A 17,079-nucleotide genomic window follows, 5' to 3' on the forward strand; every position below is an offset into this window, starting at 1 on the left:
CGGCAGAAATCTACGTTAAGTATATGGCTAGCACAGATTACATTCTCCTCCCAAGCGAGGGGGAACAAGGAAGCAGAATTTGCCTCTGAATCAAAATCTGGTTCCGAATCTGCTCTTGAAGCTGTGCAACAACATGCTGCCCCTGCTCAGTGTTTGTGGGATTAATAGTATGTCGGACTGAGGGCAAATAGTTTTCTCATCCTGTGATAAGTTGAGATTTCAAAAAATTCCATTCACACAGGGATGAGACCATGACCTTCTGAAGGAGGGACTTTAACCTGAGTCTCCTATATTCCCAGTGAGGGGCTGGTCTGGGGGTCTCTCTCAACTCCTTCCTAGACTTGAGAAACCTTTCCCAATGACTAGTTTGGTTTCAACAAATCATCATTTTTCAACAAATAAATGTTCTGTCTGAAACTCCTGAGCAGCTCTAGCTGTATGATGTAGAAATGGCTTTACATATAAAGCACTATTCATCAGGCAAAATGAGGAGAAGCTTCTTCCAACATTTTATTGCAGCTGTTTTATGGAGGGGACCTGAAGAACCTGATCTGAAACAATGATAATCATTGCCCATTATTTATTAAGGGCAAGATTCAGCTATCCTGACTCACCTTAATCATTAATTTCAACTTGTTTTGTTATGAAGTCATATACTCTGCAGCTTCAGTAAGGGTATCAAAATCTGGCTTTGCCAATGCTGCACAACCTCCATCTGCTCTCAGGGCCACAGAACATGCTAGTGGTTCCTACCTACCAGTCAAACTGCTGGTTTACAAGAAAATGCTAAACTCCCACAGAAAATGTGAAAAGGGGTCATATAGGGAAGTCACAAAATGATTATGATAAAATCTACAATAGAATTAAAGCACCTACTCATTCACAAACGACACAAGAGCTGACTTTTTGTCTATCAGCCCACAGCCACGCTAGTAGGTAGATGTTCAAATGATTTGCAGAAGGCTTTGATCCTTATTCTATCTATGATTTAGCACACCAATCAGTGGGAAATCATGCAGTCTAGCACAATTGATCATGACAGTTTTCCAGCTGAAGACCATGTCACAGCTTTCAGATCATAACGACTTATGGCCAACATCATTGTTTTGCTTGATGTCTGAATATGTTTTAATCCAACTGAGCTACAGTGGCATTTGAAATATACTGAACAATGTCATTGTTATTCTGCTACAATAAAGGAAAATTAAATATTGTCTTGTATGTGTATGGCTGATTTAGATGAGCAGAAATGAGAGACTGTACACGTGCCCATTTGCAATTACAATTTGCACATACATATCAGATATTTGTGTGCAAAGGCAAGTGCATACCAATCCCCAATGTGCAGGTGCAGAGCAAAGATATTTATGTCTTCATAGTAATACGTTTGCACAAGGCCAGACTTGGTTTTTACACACTGTCATTAATTCCTCTAACACATAAATTACAGCTAGAGGCCATAGCATATTTTGTAATTCATTCCAGGACATAACTCTCTGTCAATTTACAGGTAGGTCCAGGGTGTCTGGCTCTCAGGACCAATATGCTATCTAAGCACAAGCTGTTTTATGGGACTTATTTTAACTACTGGATGGAATCAGTCTGGTACATCCTTGTCAGGTTGGATAAGTAGGTCCAGTGAGATCAAGACCTACTATAGGTAGGATTGTGATTATTGGCACATCCTGGTCACGGCTTTCCTAACACCATCAGAGGTGCAGAAACCAGGCAGAGACAGGTTTCTACAGGACTTCCAGCTCCTGGATTCAGGTGGAGGAGCACTTGGGTGTATTCCTAGAAACCTGCCACATTCAAAGGTAAGTTAGCTGTGTATTCCAGAATGAAGAAATGTTTTAAAAGGAAAGATTCACTCAAACCTCCAAGGCAAAAATTACTTGCTGCAATTAGTTACAAATCTTTCACATTGTTATGTGTGTATGTAACATTAGAACAATGGGATCTTTCTCTCTGCTTGGGGCCTGTAAGTACTACTTCAATGCAAATGATATACTAATAACAACAGCAAATCTTCCTGGAAACAGTTCTGCTGTTTCTGCTTTTGCATGCCTAAGTCCACCTGACCACAACATCTGCAGGAGTTCTTTTTAATTCTGGAAATAAATTACTGCAAAGGTCAGAAGGTTTGTTTTTAATTATTTAAAGATAAGTGAACACAGTGATTGAAATGTATGTTATTTTCTAGTGACTCCAAACAGCTAGTAATTCAGCCATCACACTGTAATCCCTTTTATGCTCTAATTTTATCTTTTAGAAACATTTGGTGATAACCAAGCTAAGAAGCCTGCTGTGAACAGGAGGGGACTGAGACAATGGCTTTTCACCTGGTTTTAAAGTTGTAAAATAATATTGTATCATATTGGGGCAATACAAAAGAAAATCTTAATCCTGACATTACTGAAATCACTGTGTTTGGCCACTGGGAGCAGTGCTGACCCCAAAGAGATGTCAGATAATATAATGCTCCCTAAGCTCTTGGCCTGAAGCTTACTAAAGTCAATCTGTGGGGCTCCTGGCTGTGCTGGGCTTTGACTCAGGCCCCAAGGATCAGATATTCCAAAGCACTCAGTTGCCATTTGGCACATACACAAACTGAAAGATTTTCAGAAGGGCTCAGCAGGTCTCTTTGCTCTGCAGGATGCTGAGCACATTTGAAAACCTGGCCACTTCAGGCAGGTGCTACGAGCACTACGTTTGAAAACCTGTCATCTGATGTGCAGGTTGCCTTCCAATGCCCTTTGGTATTCTCAGCATGCAAGCTCAGCCCTGAAAGCTGGGAAGATTCAAGGAATTTAAGTAGTCCTTTGAAGCAAAAAAAAAAAAAAAAAAAAAAGAGGAGGGGAATGGTACTGTGAAAGTGACCTTTAAATTCCTGAGCATCTTCTGAGAACAGCCGAGTACTCTGTCGGCCCATAATGTCAGTGGAATCCAATTCTGCAGTTCTTATTCAAATAAAACTCTCAAGCACTAAGCACCAACTCCTGTTCCTCTTGAAGTCAAAGGGAAAACTATCATTGACTTAAATGGTGACACATCAGGCTCTAAATCTCTTCTAGTCCAGGGCATGAGCTGCTGAGGACTTCCATCTTTCATTGATTTGTATGGGAGTTCAGAGTGTTCAACTCATAGAACCATCAGGACCCAACTGAGAAATGGTCCCTCCTACACCCAGATCATTTTTCCTTGCCTCAGTTCTTTAGCTAATTAAAGCCAATTTTTATTTCCAATGAAAATGAATTAAGTTTTCAGATCACGATGCCACTTACTTAAGGCAACTGATTAATCTGCATTTCATTACACTCTTTCAGAATCAGGAAGAAAGTATACCAGAAGTAGGATTGCTACAATAAGGGCTCTGATTAATTTGAATGAGAATTAAACTACAGTAGTGTATAAACTATGCTATCCAGCAGAGTGCTGTAGAGTACAATTATGAGGTTTTTTTTCATTCTCTAGACAGTTTTTATCAGTGCTTTTACAAGCATTTATCATTTTAGGGTTTAAAACTCACCTTAAAAATTCCTTTTGGGGTGAATCTTGGCAAAGAACATGTGAATCTGCTCTGGGTAATATTTAAATGATAGAAAATGTTATAGCCCATAAAAGCTGTGGAAGTCATAAAAAGAGAGAGACACATTTTCTGATCATCTTTGCTTTCCTGTAACTGACAAATTATTCACATCTGAAGTGAAGTTTGTTAACAATTTGTTCGTAATATGGCTCTTTAGAAGCAGCACACTCTAATGAATAGGGCACTGGCTTGGAGACAATGTGATTTTTGGCACGTCACTTCTCTTCTTTTGCTTCAGTTTCCATTTGTATAATGGTGATAAGATAATTAACTCTGCAAGGCACTTTGAAATTGTTATATATATGGTAAGTGTAGTATTATTAACACCTTTGTATATTTAGGTGTGTGGTGTGCGGAGAAATGAACATAGGAATTGTTTAGCAAGCTGTCTTCTACCCTGCTGTCCTGGCCACTGTTTAACAATGACTAACAATCCCGCCCACCTGCTAAAATGATTCAGCTGTGTAAGAGACTCATATGAATGCTAGAAGACAATTGCAGAATGGATCACACAGATCCTCTCCATGTTAAAATGATCCTAAATTTTCCTGGTCTAGGTGACAAGTGTCCCCAGATCACTCCCAAATGGTGAGTTTCGTAGTGTTAATAAATACAAATAACACTCACTTCAAACTTCATATATTCTCAGTCTGTCATGAATTAGTGAGTTTTTGTGTCATCTTTTTAATTCATAATAAAAATCAGATAGGGACTGTTGTTTTCTTCCTACTGAAGCTCTATGGGCCTCAGTACTGAGGAGAGTAGTTACATGAGGATTATATGTTTACTGGTACGTTCCAAGGAGTTAGTTTTGGATCCTAGTGCAAGGATGTTCATACATTTCATATAATTAGGATAGCTCCAGCTCTGATTTGCGACATATCTAAAGGTGTGGAATAAGGACTACTGAGGTAGCAAAAAAATATTGTGGTGTAGCAGCAGTTCTTGTAAAGGGTTCTATAGATAGAATCACAGAATTTTAGTCATACACATTCAGATGTTCTATTTACAGGAACCAGATGCTGTAGAATTTATTGTGTTGTCCCTGGAACATATCATTTTCACTCATTTCAGACAATGAACACTTCTTTCCAATTTCTTATGGTTGGCTTTATATTTAAAGCCCACAAATCCAATATATTTGATTCTTACCTGTTGGTGAAGATACTGTAACATTGAAATCCTCATTACAAACCTGAATGATTTCTACATGGGATATCCTTCCCTGCAAGGGGATAGAGGGTGAAAGGCTTTCTAAATGTTATGGGACAAATTCAGAGGCATCTACATATTATGGGCCAAATTATGTCCTGGTGTATACTTTGTTCAGTCCCATTAATTTTAATGGTTGCACAGAACATAATACTGGGAATAATTTATCCTGTGCACCTCTGAACAAGCAGAATGCTGTTCAAGCAGCTTTGTTATCACTGCTGGTTTATTCACACAAGGTCTCTAGCCCTGATAAGCTGCCATGGCCTTCAACATGGGAGCCTTCTGCCAGAGGGCTTTCACTTTAACACCTCTTTCTACCATTCTTTACCCACGCTAAGTATATTAGTTTCATTCAAACAACACGAAATCTCATTTCATATTGCCAAGGAAGCTGTTTAGCACTCTGTTCTGACTTTCTCAAAACACTTTCCAAATATCCATTAAATCTCAGAACACACACAAAAGACGGTTACTCACCTTTGTAACTGTTGTTCTTTGAGATGTGTTGCTCATATCCATTCCAGTTAGGTGTGCGCGCCGCGTGTGCACGTTCATCAGAAGATTTTTACCCTAGCAACTCTGGTGGGCCGGCAGGTCGCCCCCTAGAGTGGAGCCGGCATGGCGCCTGATATATACCCCTGCCGGCCCACCCGCTCCTCAGTTCCTTCTTGCCGGCTACTCCGACAGTGGGGAAGGAGGCCGGGTGTGGAATGGATATGTGCAACACATCTCTAAGAACAACAGTTACAAAGGTGAGTAACCGTCTTTTCTTCTTTGAGTGATTGCTCATATCCATTTCAGTTAGGTGAATCCCAAGCCTTACCTAGGTGGTGGGGTCGGAGTGAGAAGTCGCGGCGTGTAGCACTGCGGAGCTGAAGGCCGCGTCATCTCTGGACTGCTGGACCAGGGTATAATGGGAAGCGAAGGTATGAACGGAGGACCAGGTCGCTGCCCTACAAATCTCCTGGATGGGCACGTGGGCGAGGAAAGCTGTTGAAGACGCTTGAGCCCTGGTAGAGTGCGCAGTCACGTGACCCGGAGGAGTACGAGCCAAGTCATAACAGGCTCGGATACAGGATGTTACCCACGAGGAGATTCTTTGAGAGGAAACAGGTAACCTCTTGGCACGTTCCGCTACCGCCACAAAGAGTTGGGGGGACTTGCGGAACGGCTTGGTTCTCTCTATATAAAAGGCAAGCGCTCGACGGACGTCCAGCGAGTGAAGCTGCTGCTCCCTGCTGGACGAGTGGGGTTTTGGGAAAAAGACAGGGAGAAAGATGTCCTGGTTGACATGAAAGGCTGAGACCACCTTGGGGAGAAAGGCTGGGTGTGGTCTCAGCTGGACCTTGTCCCTTTGGAAGACCATATAGGGGGGATCTACGGTGAGGGCCCGGAGCTCCGACACTCGTCTGGCTGAGGTGATGGCCACCAGGAAGGCAGTCTTCCAGGAGAGACAGAGCAGGGAGCAAGTCGCTAATGGCTCAAACGGAGGGGACATGAGCCGGGTGAGCACTAGGTTCAGGTCCCAGGTAGGGGTAAGGCGTCGAACCTGGGGGTAGAGACTCTCCAATCCTTTAAGGAATCTCGTCACCATGGGGTGAGAGAACACCGAGCGGCCATCCTCCCCTGGGTGAAAGGTGGAGAAGGCCGCCAGATGAACCCAAAGAGATGATATTGCCAGGCCCTGCTCCTTAAGGGACCAGATGTAGTCCAAGCTAATGGCAATAGAGACCTCAATGGGAAGGAAATTGTGTTCCGCACACCAGCAGGTAAAGCGCTTCCATTTCGCTGAATAAGTCACTCTAGTGGAAGGCTTCCTGCTGCCCAGGAGCACCTGCTGCACTGGGGTAGAGCAACGGAGTTCGGACCGGGTCAGCCACTCAGGAGCCAAGCTGTGAGGTGCAGTGATTGCAGGTCTGGGTGACGTAGCCTGCCGTGGTCCTGGGTGATCAGGTCCAGGTGAAGGGGCAGGGGGACAGGGTCGGTTAGAGACAGGTCCAGCAACGTGGAGTACCAATGTTGCCTGGGCCACGCTGGAGCTATCATGATCAAGCGGTCCCTGTCTCTGCGCACCTTCAGAAGGATCTTGTGGATGAGCAGGAACCGAGGGAATGCATAGAACAGATGCGTCGTCCAGGGGATAAGGAAGGCATCTGCTACCGAACCGGGTTCCCGGCCTTGACAGGAGCAGAACATCTGGCATTTCCTGTTCCCTTGGGACGTGAAGAGGTCCACCTGGGGACATCCCCACCTCTGGAAGAGCGAAAGGGCAACGTCCGGGCGAAGGGACCACTCGTGGGAAAGGAAGGATCTGCTCAGATGATCCGCCAGCGTGTTCCGAACCCCGGGAAGGAAGGATGCTGTGAGGTGAATGGAGTGGGCTATGTAGAAGTCCCAGAGCCTCACGGTCTCCTGACACAGGGCAGAAGATCTCATGCCGCCCTGCTTGTTGATATAATACATGGTTGTTGTTTTGTCAGTGAATACCGAGACACAGCGACCTTGAAGTTGAGGATGGAATGTTTGGCAAGCAAGGCGGACTGCCCTCAGTTCCCGTACGTTGATGTGGAGGGCTAGTTCGTGAGGTGACCACCGACCTTGTGTCCATAGGGTTCCGAGATGGGCCCCCCAACCTAGATCTGAGGCGTCTGTTGTCAGGGACACCAAAGGCTGGGGTGGATGGAACGGCAGCCCCGCACATACCATGGACTGGTCCAGCCACCACCTCAGGGAACCTAATATGTCCTGGGGAACGGTAACAACCGCGTCCAGAAGGTGCCAGGCCGGATGGTACTGACTGATGAGCCAGGACTGGAGGGGCCTCATGCGAAGCCGTGCATACCGCGTGACAAATGTGTAAGCCGCCATGTGGCCCAATAATGTTAGGCATGTGCGTATGGAGGTCAAAGGTGCTGTCTGCAGTCATTGTATAATGGCCGTCAAGGTCTGGAACCTTGACAGAGGAAGAACGGCTCTGGCCAGAGTCGAGCCCAGAAGGGCTCCGATAAACTCTATCCTCTGAGTGGGGATTAGCGTTGACTTTTCTATATTGAGGATGAGATCCAAGTTCTCGAAGAGACTGCTGACCATGCGGACATGGCTGAGGACTTGTGCCTCTGATGATCCCCAAATCAGCCAGTGGTCGAGGTATGGAAATACATGTATGCGGCTGCGACAGAGGTGGGTGACAACTACAGCCATACATTTGGTGAACACCCTCGGGGCCGTGGAAAGGCCGAACGGGAGGACCGCTATTGATAGTGGCAGTGGTTGATCACGAACCGAAGGAACCGTCTGTGCGGAGGGAAGATGGCTATATGAAAGTATGTGTCTTGCATGTCGAGGGCGACGTACCGGTCTCCAGGATCCAAGGATGGGATAATGGTCCCCAAGGATACCATACAGAACTTCAACTTCACGACGTATCTGTTGAGTTTGCGCAGGTCGAGGATAGGCCTGAGGCCTCCCTTGGCTTTGGGGATCAGAAAGTAACGGGAGTAAAAGCCCTTGCCCCGCTCGGCTTCTGGAACCTCCTCTATGGCTCCTTTGTCGAGGAGCGTCCGCACCTCCTGAAGGAGGAGTTGCTCGTGAGAGGGATCCCTGAAGAGGGATGAAGGAGGGGGGCGGGAGGGAAGGCGCTAAACAAATTGCAGATGGTATCCAGCTTGTAATGTACGTAAGACCCAACGGTCTGATGTCAATCGGGACCACGCTGGGAGGAAAAACGAAAGATAGTTGGAGAAGGGAGGGAACAGATTTGGGAAGGAAACTGGTGCAGCGCCCTCGGGCGCACCTTCAAAATGAAGGCTTTGGGCCAGAGGGAGCCTTGGAGGAGCTCAGGTTTTGCCCCCCTTGGTTGCCAGATTGTCTACGCCGGCCGTTCCTACTTCGACATCTGGCGAAGTCCTGCCTCTGGCGAGGTTGAGGGTAGGGCCGGCATTGCTGTTGAGGCCGGAAGGGTCTGCGCTGGGTGACTGGCATATGCATCCCCAAGGAGGCCATAATGACCCTATTGTCTTTAAGGCTTTGCAGCCTGGGGTCAGTCTTGTCCGAAAACAGGCCCTGCCCTTCAAACGGGAGGTCCTGTACGGTGTACTGGAGCTCCGGAGGAAGGCCAAAGACCTGTAGCCAGGAAATTCGGCGCATGGTCATGCCAGAAGCCAGGGTCCTGGCGGCCGAATCTGCGGCGTCGAGAGATGCTTGCAGGGAAGTTCGTGCCACTTTCTTGCCCTCGTGAAGGATTGCCGCAAATTCGTGACGTGCATCTTGTGGAAGCAACTCCTTAAATTTGTCCGCTGCCGCCCAGGTGTTGTAAGTGTAGCGGCTAAGGAGAGCTTGCTGATTTGACACCCGAAGTTGGAGAGCACCCGCAGAATAGACCTTTCAGCCAAGCAGGTCCATGCGCCTCGCTTCTTTAGACTTCGGTGCCGGGGCCTGTTGGCCGTGACACTCCCTCTCGTTCACAGATTGTACGACGAGGGAGCACGGGAGTGGGTGAACATAGATATACTCGTACCCTTTCGAGGGCACCATGTATTTGCGTTCCACGCCGCGTGCCGCGGGGGGAACTGATGCCGGCGACTGCCAGATGGTAGTGGCATTGGCCTGAATGGTCCGTATAAAGGGAAGGGCGACACGAGTGGGAGCATCTGCAGACAATATGCTCACCACTGGATCCTCAATTTCTGAGACCTCCTTGGCCTGTAAATTCATATTTTGTGCCATGCGCCAGAGGAGGTCCTGATGCGCTCTGAGGTCGAGCGGAGGAGGGCTGGTGGATGTTGTTCCAGCCACTGTCTCATCCTGGGACGATGATGAGGAAACACCCGGCAGGAGCGGATCTGCAGGATGCTCCATCTGGAGCAATGTTTCAGGGTCCTGCTGGTGAGACAATCCCTCCTCTGCAGGGGATGGGGGAGGATGAGACAATGTGGCCTCCGGAGCCCTGTGCTCTGATGTTGTTGGACACTGGTGAACGTGCTGCGGCCCTTGGGCTTGATGATATGCCCAGGGGGTCCAGAAGCCCCACTGCTGTGGTCCATGCTCCTGAGGAGGGGGATCCTGGAAGAGAGCAGCAGGCCTGTCAGCATCCATAGCGTACACGCTGTCTGTTTGAGATGAGACAGATGGCTGTTGGGATGGCCAAGGTGGAGCCGAACAGTGCTGATATGGGTCCCTCGGTCTAGACGACGGAGACCTCCTCAGTGCCGGGGACTGGTGCTGGGAGTAATATCAGTGCCGGGATCGAGACCGGGACCTACCACCAGCGTGGTGCCGGGAGGTCGACCGGGATGTCAAACGCCGACGATGGGAGCGGCTCCTGGAATCTCGGTGCCGGTAGCGGTGGCTCGAGCCTGAGTGGTGCCGGGAGTATCAGGACCACAGTGAAGTGGACTGGCACCGCGAGTAAGACCGGTACCACCGCGGAGAGCGGTGCTGGGACTGCGAGTGGCTTCCCGATTGAGATCGTCCACAGTGCCGGAATCTTGATGGGGATCGGTGCCAGCTTGGTGAAACCATAGATGGAGCTCGCATGGCCGCAGGCTTGCCCTTTGACTGCAGAACCCACACTGGAGGCACCGGGAGTTGAGGTAGCGTAGGCTCAGTCAAAGCAATCAGGTCCCGAGCTGAAGCAAATGTCTCCGGTGTCGAGGGAACCACTAGCTCGACCCCGGATCTTATGGGGGAGCTGGGAGGGACCGGACTCGACGGACCTCCCGGGCCCGGAGTCGATGGAATCCCTGTCATCGGTGCCGCGGCAGTAGATGGTGGCGGACGTTCCGTCCGCGTCTGCTTGGCTGGAGTGGCAGACGTCCAAGACCTTGCTTTGGGGCCCGGTGCTGGGGAGGGCCAGTGCCGCGGTGTTTTCCCGGTGCCAGAGCGGTCCGGTGCCGGATTGGAGCCGGCGCCCGGCGTCAAGGCTGGAGGGTTAAGCGCTGCTTCCATTAAGAGGGTCTTTAAGCGCTGATCCCTCTCCTTTTTTTGATCTTGGCTTAAATGCCTTACAAATGCGAGATATGCGATTTCCCCAGGCACTTCAGGCAAGTGTCGTGGGGATCGCTCGTTGGCATCGGCTTCTTGCAGGCCGAGCACTGTTTAAATCCTGGCGAACCGGGCATGAGCCTGGCGCCGGGCGTGGGGGAGGGCTACAGCCCAAGCCCGCTAACTATATACAACAAGTACTACAACTAACAACTAATACTATAAACTCTAACTACAACTATAACTATATACAACTATTAGAACAACGAGACAATGGAGAGCTAGGGACGTGGAGGACAGCTATGCCGCGCTCCACAGTTCCAACGACTGACACGGCGGTAAGAAGGAACTGAGGAGCGGATGGGCCGGCAGGGGTATATATCAGGCGCCATGCCGGCGCCACTCTAGGGGGAGACCTGCCGGCCCACCGGAGTTGCTAGGGTAAAAATCTTCTAACGAACGTGCACGCACGGCACACACACCTAACTGGAATGGATATGAGCAATCACTCGAAGAACTATTATTATAATCACTTGACTGATGAAGGCCAGGAGAAAATAAGCATCTTGCCCAATATCAAATAGTCAGTGTGATCAATGATCTGGAAGAAAAATAAAATCTTTGTTGCTGAAGTTTGCAGATGACACACAAGTTGATAAAGTGGTAAAGTAAAGGACAGGTCAGTTCTTCAGAGTAAGCTGATTTCATCCTTTTACACTTTCATACTTAATGCATAGAGTCCAGACAAAGGAGAATTTGGAGCCACATACAAAATAGACATGTAAAAGCCACAGAAACAGGAAACAGCAATTACTAGAATTTCAACAGAAGCTTTTTTGACAGTTTAGGTCAAGATATAGGGAGAAAGAAACCAGGAAAATAGAAATAAAGCATGTGGTGACTTCACTGGTCCCTTCTGGTTCTTATGATATATTTAATATCACAGTCAGCTTTTTAAATGCAGATGGATCCCTGCACCTCCTCTCCCATCACTGAATTGCACTATTTTCTCATCTTCTCTAGGCATCCCTTTCAGAGGCTCTGTCCAAAGGTAAACCAGCACTTACTTCCCTCCTAATCCCTACCCCTGACTCTATTTTCTTCTCAGAGAGCCTTACTACAATACAAAGCGTTTCCTGAAACTTCATCTGAGATAAATATGGTTTACAATGAAAATCTGACGCAGCTATTGAGAAGAGAGTATCTATATTCTTCATGCATTCTGCAGCCTCTTTTGTTGCTGACAGCTAAAGGATGTGCAGCATAAGCCACAAATCAGAAGCCCCATCTTGTATGGTTTGGACTATAGCAGTTTGATTATTCTTTGCAAATAAATTCTCTGATACATTTAGTCCTTCTCTTTACTCTAAAATCATTCATGACTCCATCCAGATTTTGGTGAATAAAATTTGTTATTCACAAACAAATTTCAGATTCTGGAGGTTTTGCTATTGTTCATTTTGGTGCTTGGCTATCAATTACTGATCGATGTGACTGATTGCCTAAATCACATGCTGTTGTCTCTTTTTTTTGATTAGATGAATGAAGGGTTTAAGTTGGAAAAATAAAACAGCAAATGCTGAACAGCGAATAACAAATAGTGAATAGCAAATCCTTTTGTTTGCATCCAAATGTACTTCATTGCATGTGAATACAGGTATTCAAATGAAAAACAGCATTCCCTAAATAGTAATGTGAACAAAACCTCATTCACATGAATATTAATATTTAGCAAATAAAGGACATGAACATGATTGAACCAAGGAGCCATTCATAGCAATTCAACTATTCAAACATTCTTTTGCAGTTTTTGACCAGTCCCTCCCATTCACTGGGAGCGCCTTTCAGAATCAGATTACTTTTAAAAATGTAACTGCCCAATCTGAAAAAAAGTTATATTAGCATAATTTCATATGGTCTTACACCTTCTCTGCTTATGCAGGAAGAAAATTATTTCTATTGCAGTGGTGCCCAAACAGGAGTGCATTGTGCTCAACACTATACACACATATAGTAAAAGAAAATCTTTACCCTGAAGATTTTTGACACAAGATGCAACAAGTGAGTGTAGCAAACAACAGGAGACAATGGGGTGGAAGAGGGAGGTCTCAAATGTTGGCTGTGTGCATAATTTAAGAGTTGGATCCTAAATATTTAAAAGACTTTGCTTTTCAATAAATAAATTGTCATAAAAAGATAGCTAAGGGTTAATGTCTCTTTCACCTGGAAAGGAGTAACCTGAAACACCTGACCAGAGGACCAATCAGGAAACAAGACTTTTTCAAATCTGGGTGAAGGGAAGTTTTGGGTGTGAGTTCTTTGTTCTTTGTCTTGTGTCTGTCCCTCTTGGCTATGGGAAGGATTTTTCTGTCTCATACTTTCTAATCTTCTGTTTCCAAGTAGTAAGTATAAAGAGATAGGAAGACCATAGGTTTATATTGTTTTCTTTTGTATTTACATGTGTGTCGTTGCTGGAATGTGTTAAATTGTATTCTTAGTGAATAAGGCTGTTTATTCATATTTCTTTTAAGCAATTGACCCTGTATTTGTTACCTTAATACAGAGAGACCATTTTTATGTATTTTTCTTTCTTTTTACATAAAGCTTTCTTTTTAAGACCTGTTGGAGTTTTTCTTTAGTGGGGAACTCCAGGGAATTGAATCTGTAGCTCACCAGGGAATTGGTGGGAGGAAGAAGTCAGGGGGATATCTGTGTGTGTTAGATTTACTAGCCTGACTTTGCATTCCCTCTGGGTGAGGGGGGAAGAGAGATTAGCTCTTGGTACTTCTGTTTTCCAGGACTGGAAACGGGGAGGGTGGAGTCCCTCTGTTTAAATTCACGGAGCTTGCTTCTGTGTATCTCTCCAGGAACCCAGGGAGGGAACACCTGGAGGAGGGAAGGGAAGTGGTTTATTCCCCTTTGTTGTGAGACTCAAGGAATTTGAGTCTTTGGGGTCCCCAGGGAAGGTTTTTTGGGGGACCAATGTGCCCCAAAACACTCTAATTTTTTGGGTGGTGGCAGCTTTACCAGTTCCAAGCTGGTAACTAAGCTTGGAGGTTTTCATGCTAACCCCCATATTTTGGATGCTAAGGTCCAAATCTGGGAATATGTTATGACATGGTGGCAGAGGTGGGATAGATAGAATCCAGAAGCCAGTAGAAATATTATATTTTTCTTTTCTCTGCTAGGGGCTTTTAAGCAGAGAGGAATGGTTTGGTTTTAAAAGAAACCAGAGAGAATTTTTTTTCTCTGCTCTCTTTTGCAGTTTTTGGCTTGCATATTAAGCAAAGAACCATTAAGGAACTATTACAGGTCTTTTGTCACACAATAGTACTCCCATTGTGAGACAAGTATCCAGCAATACACATGCAAATAAAGTGGTTCTTCTGGTTTACTTTACATTTAAAAGATTAGCTAGAGGAAGGAAGGGAAAAAGGCACTGTTGCTAGGCAGACCTCAGGAGGCAACAGAGAACCTGCAGTTCAGAAGATAAACACCGGAGGGCACCCCAACATAAAAAAACAGAAACCATGCCTTTTAAGGCAAAAATGATAGCCGAAGAACAAATTAAAGAAGCCGAGCACAGGCGAGATATGGAAAAAAGACTACAAGAGATGGAGCTGAGAGAAAGAGAAAGAGAGGCAGCCTACAAAAGAGAGCAAGCAGCCAAAGATGCAGACCACCAAAAACAGCTGGAAATAAAAGAGAAAGAGTGGAAACTCCAGAGGAAAGCCCACCGACAGGCCATGAATTTAGAAAAGGCTAAGCAACAAAACCCAGCCAATCCTAACAACCCTTCGCCAGTACTTGTTCCACAGCACAGAAAATTTCCCACCTACAAGGCAGGTGATGACACCAAGGCCTTCCTGGAAAATTTTAAAAAAGCCTGTCTTGGGTACAGCATCCCTGAAGACCAGTACATGGTAGAATTGAGGCCACAGCTCAGTGGACCTTTAGCAGAGGTGGCGGCTGAAATGCCTAAGAAGCAAATAAACGACTATAAACTTTTTCAAACTAAGGCCAAATACAAAATGGGGATAACCCTGGATCATGCCCGTCGGCATTTCAGAACCCAAAAGTGGAAACCAAATGTGTCATTTCCCAAACACGCCTACTACGTTGAAAAAAATTATAAGGCCTGAATATCAGGAAACAATGTTAAATCCATAGACGAACTGCACCTTTTCATACAAATGGAGCAGTTCTTGGATGGGGTTCCTGAGGACATAACACAAAATGGGGATAACCCCGGATCATGCCCGTCGGCATTTCAGAACCCAAAAGTGGAAACCAAATGTGTCATTTCCCAAACACGCCTACTACGTTGAAAAAAATTATAAGGCCTGAATATCAGGAAACAATGTTAAATCCATAGACGAACTGCACCTTTTCATACAAATGGAGCAGTTCTTGGATGGGGTTCCTGAGGACATAACACAGTACATACAAGATGGAAAACCCAAAAATCTCACCGAGGCGGGGGAGATTGGAGCCAGATGAATGGAAGTGGCAGAAAGCAAAAAAGCTACTGTCAAGGGGAGCGAATACCCCAGGGGGCACACTGACCATAAACCCTACAACCGAGGGCAACCAAGGATCCCACCTACAACCCAAGTAAAGCCACAGACGCCCTATTCTTCCACCTCACCAGTCTCCAGTAACTCACCTCGACCCAGTGACCAGTCAGATGGAAAATGCTTTAAGTGTAATGAACTGGGACATATCAAGGCCAACTGCCCAAAGACCGCCAACCAAGTGCAGTTCATGACACCACCCTCACACCAAAGATCCCCAGGCCCAGATGCCTCTCAAATACCCTTGGAGCAAAGGGAAAATCTGAGAGTGGGCAGAAAGAAGGTTACTGCGTGGAGAGACACGGGGGCACAAGTGTCAGCTATCCACCAATCCTTCGTCAACCCCAAATTCATCAACCCAAAGGCCCAAGTGACAATTTACCCCTTCATGTCACAAGCTGTAGACTTGCCTACAGCTGAACTGCCTGTTCAGTACAAAGGCTGGTCAGGAATGTGGACTTTTGCAGTTTATGACAACTATCCCATCCCCATGCTACTGGGGGAAGACTTGGCCAACCAGGTGAAGCAGGCCAAGAGAGTGGGAATGGTTACACGTAGCCAAACCAGACAAGCTTCCAGACCCATTCCTGTTCCTGAGTCGTCCACAGACGCCCTGTCTGTGTTAGTAGAGACCCAGACAGAGGTAGTGGACCCGGATTCCATGCCAACCACTGAAACAGCCACAGCACCTCCAGTCCCAGGCCCGGAACTGGAACAGCAACCAGCACCAGCAAGTGCAACCACATCTTCAAACTCAACGCCAGAGTGCGCCAGCGAGCCAGAACTGGCAGAAGCAACAGACAGCCATACTCAAAAGGCTCAGCCAGAGCCTGAAATACCCCCTGGTGCACCAGCGGAGAGTGGTTCACCAGCAATAGGAACAACCCCATCACCTACATCGCTTCCAGAGGAACCAAGCCCAAGTCCCCAGTCTGAGGAAGAACTGGTGACCCCAGCCTCAAGGGAACAGTTCCAGACTGAGCAGGAAGCAGATGACAGCCTTCAGAAAGCATGAGCGGCGGCATGGAGCTCCCCACCGCCTCTCAGCTCTTCTAATCGATCCCTGTTTGTTATAGACCAAGGACTTTTATACAAGGAGATTCTTTCTGCTGGACACCGGGAAGAATGGCAGCCACAAAAACGGTGGTTCCAACTAAGTACCGGGGGAAGCTCTTAAGCTTAGCCCATGATCATGCAGTGGCCATGCTGGGGTGAACAGAACCAAGGACCAATTAGGGAAGTCCTTCCACTGGGAGGGAATGGGCAAGGATGTTGCCAAGTATGTCCGGTCTTGTGAGGTATGCCAAAGAGTGGGAAAACCCCAAGACCAGGTCAAGGCCCCTCTCCAGCCACTCCTCATAATTGAGGTCCCATTTCAGCGAATAGCTGTGGATATTCTGGGTCCTTTCCCAAAAAAGATGCCAAGAGGAAAGCAGTACGCACTGACTTTCGTGGACTTTGCTACCCGATGGCTGGAAGCAGTAGCTAAGGCCACGGTGTGCCTGGCCCTAACAGACATTTTTGCCAGGGTAGGTTGGTCCTCCAATATCCTTACAGATTCAGGATCTAATTTCCTGGCAGGCACCATGCAAGAACTGTGGGAAACTCATGGGCTGAACCACCTGGTTGTCACCCTGTACCACCATCAAACCAATGGCCTGGTGGAAAGGTTTAATGGAACTTTGGGGGCCATGAAACATAAATTTGTCAATGAACACG

Source organism: Gopherus evgoodei, chromosome 2 (assembly GCF_007399415.2).
Source record: "Gopherus evgoodei ecotype Sinaloan lineage chromosome 2, rGopEvg1_v1.p, whole genome shotgun sequence".
Lineage (NCBI taxonomy): Eukaryota > Metazoa > Chordata > Testudines > Testudinidae > Gopherus > Gopherus evgoodei.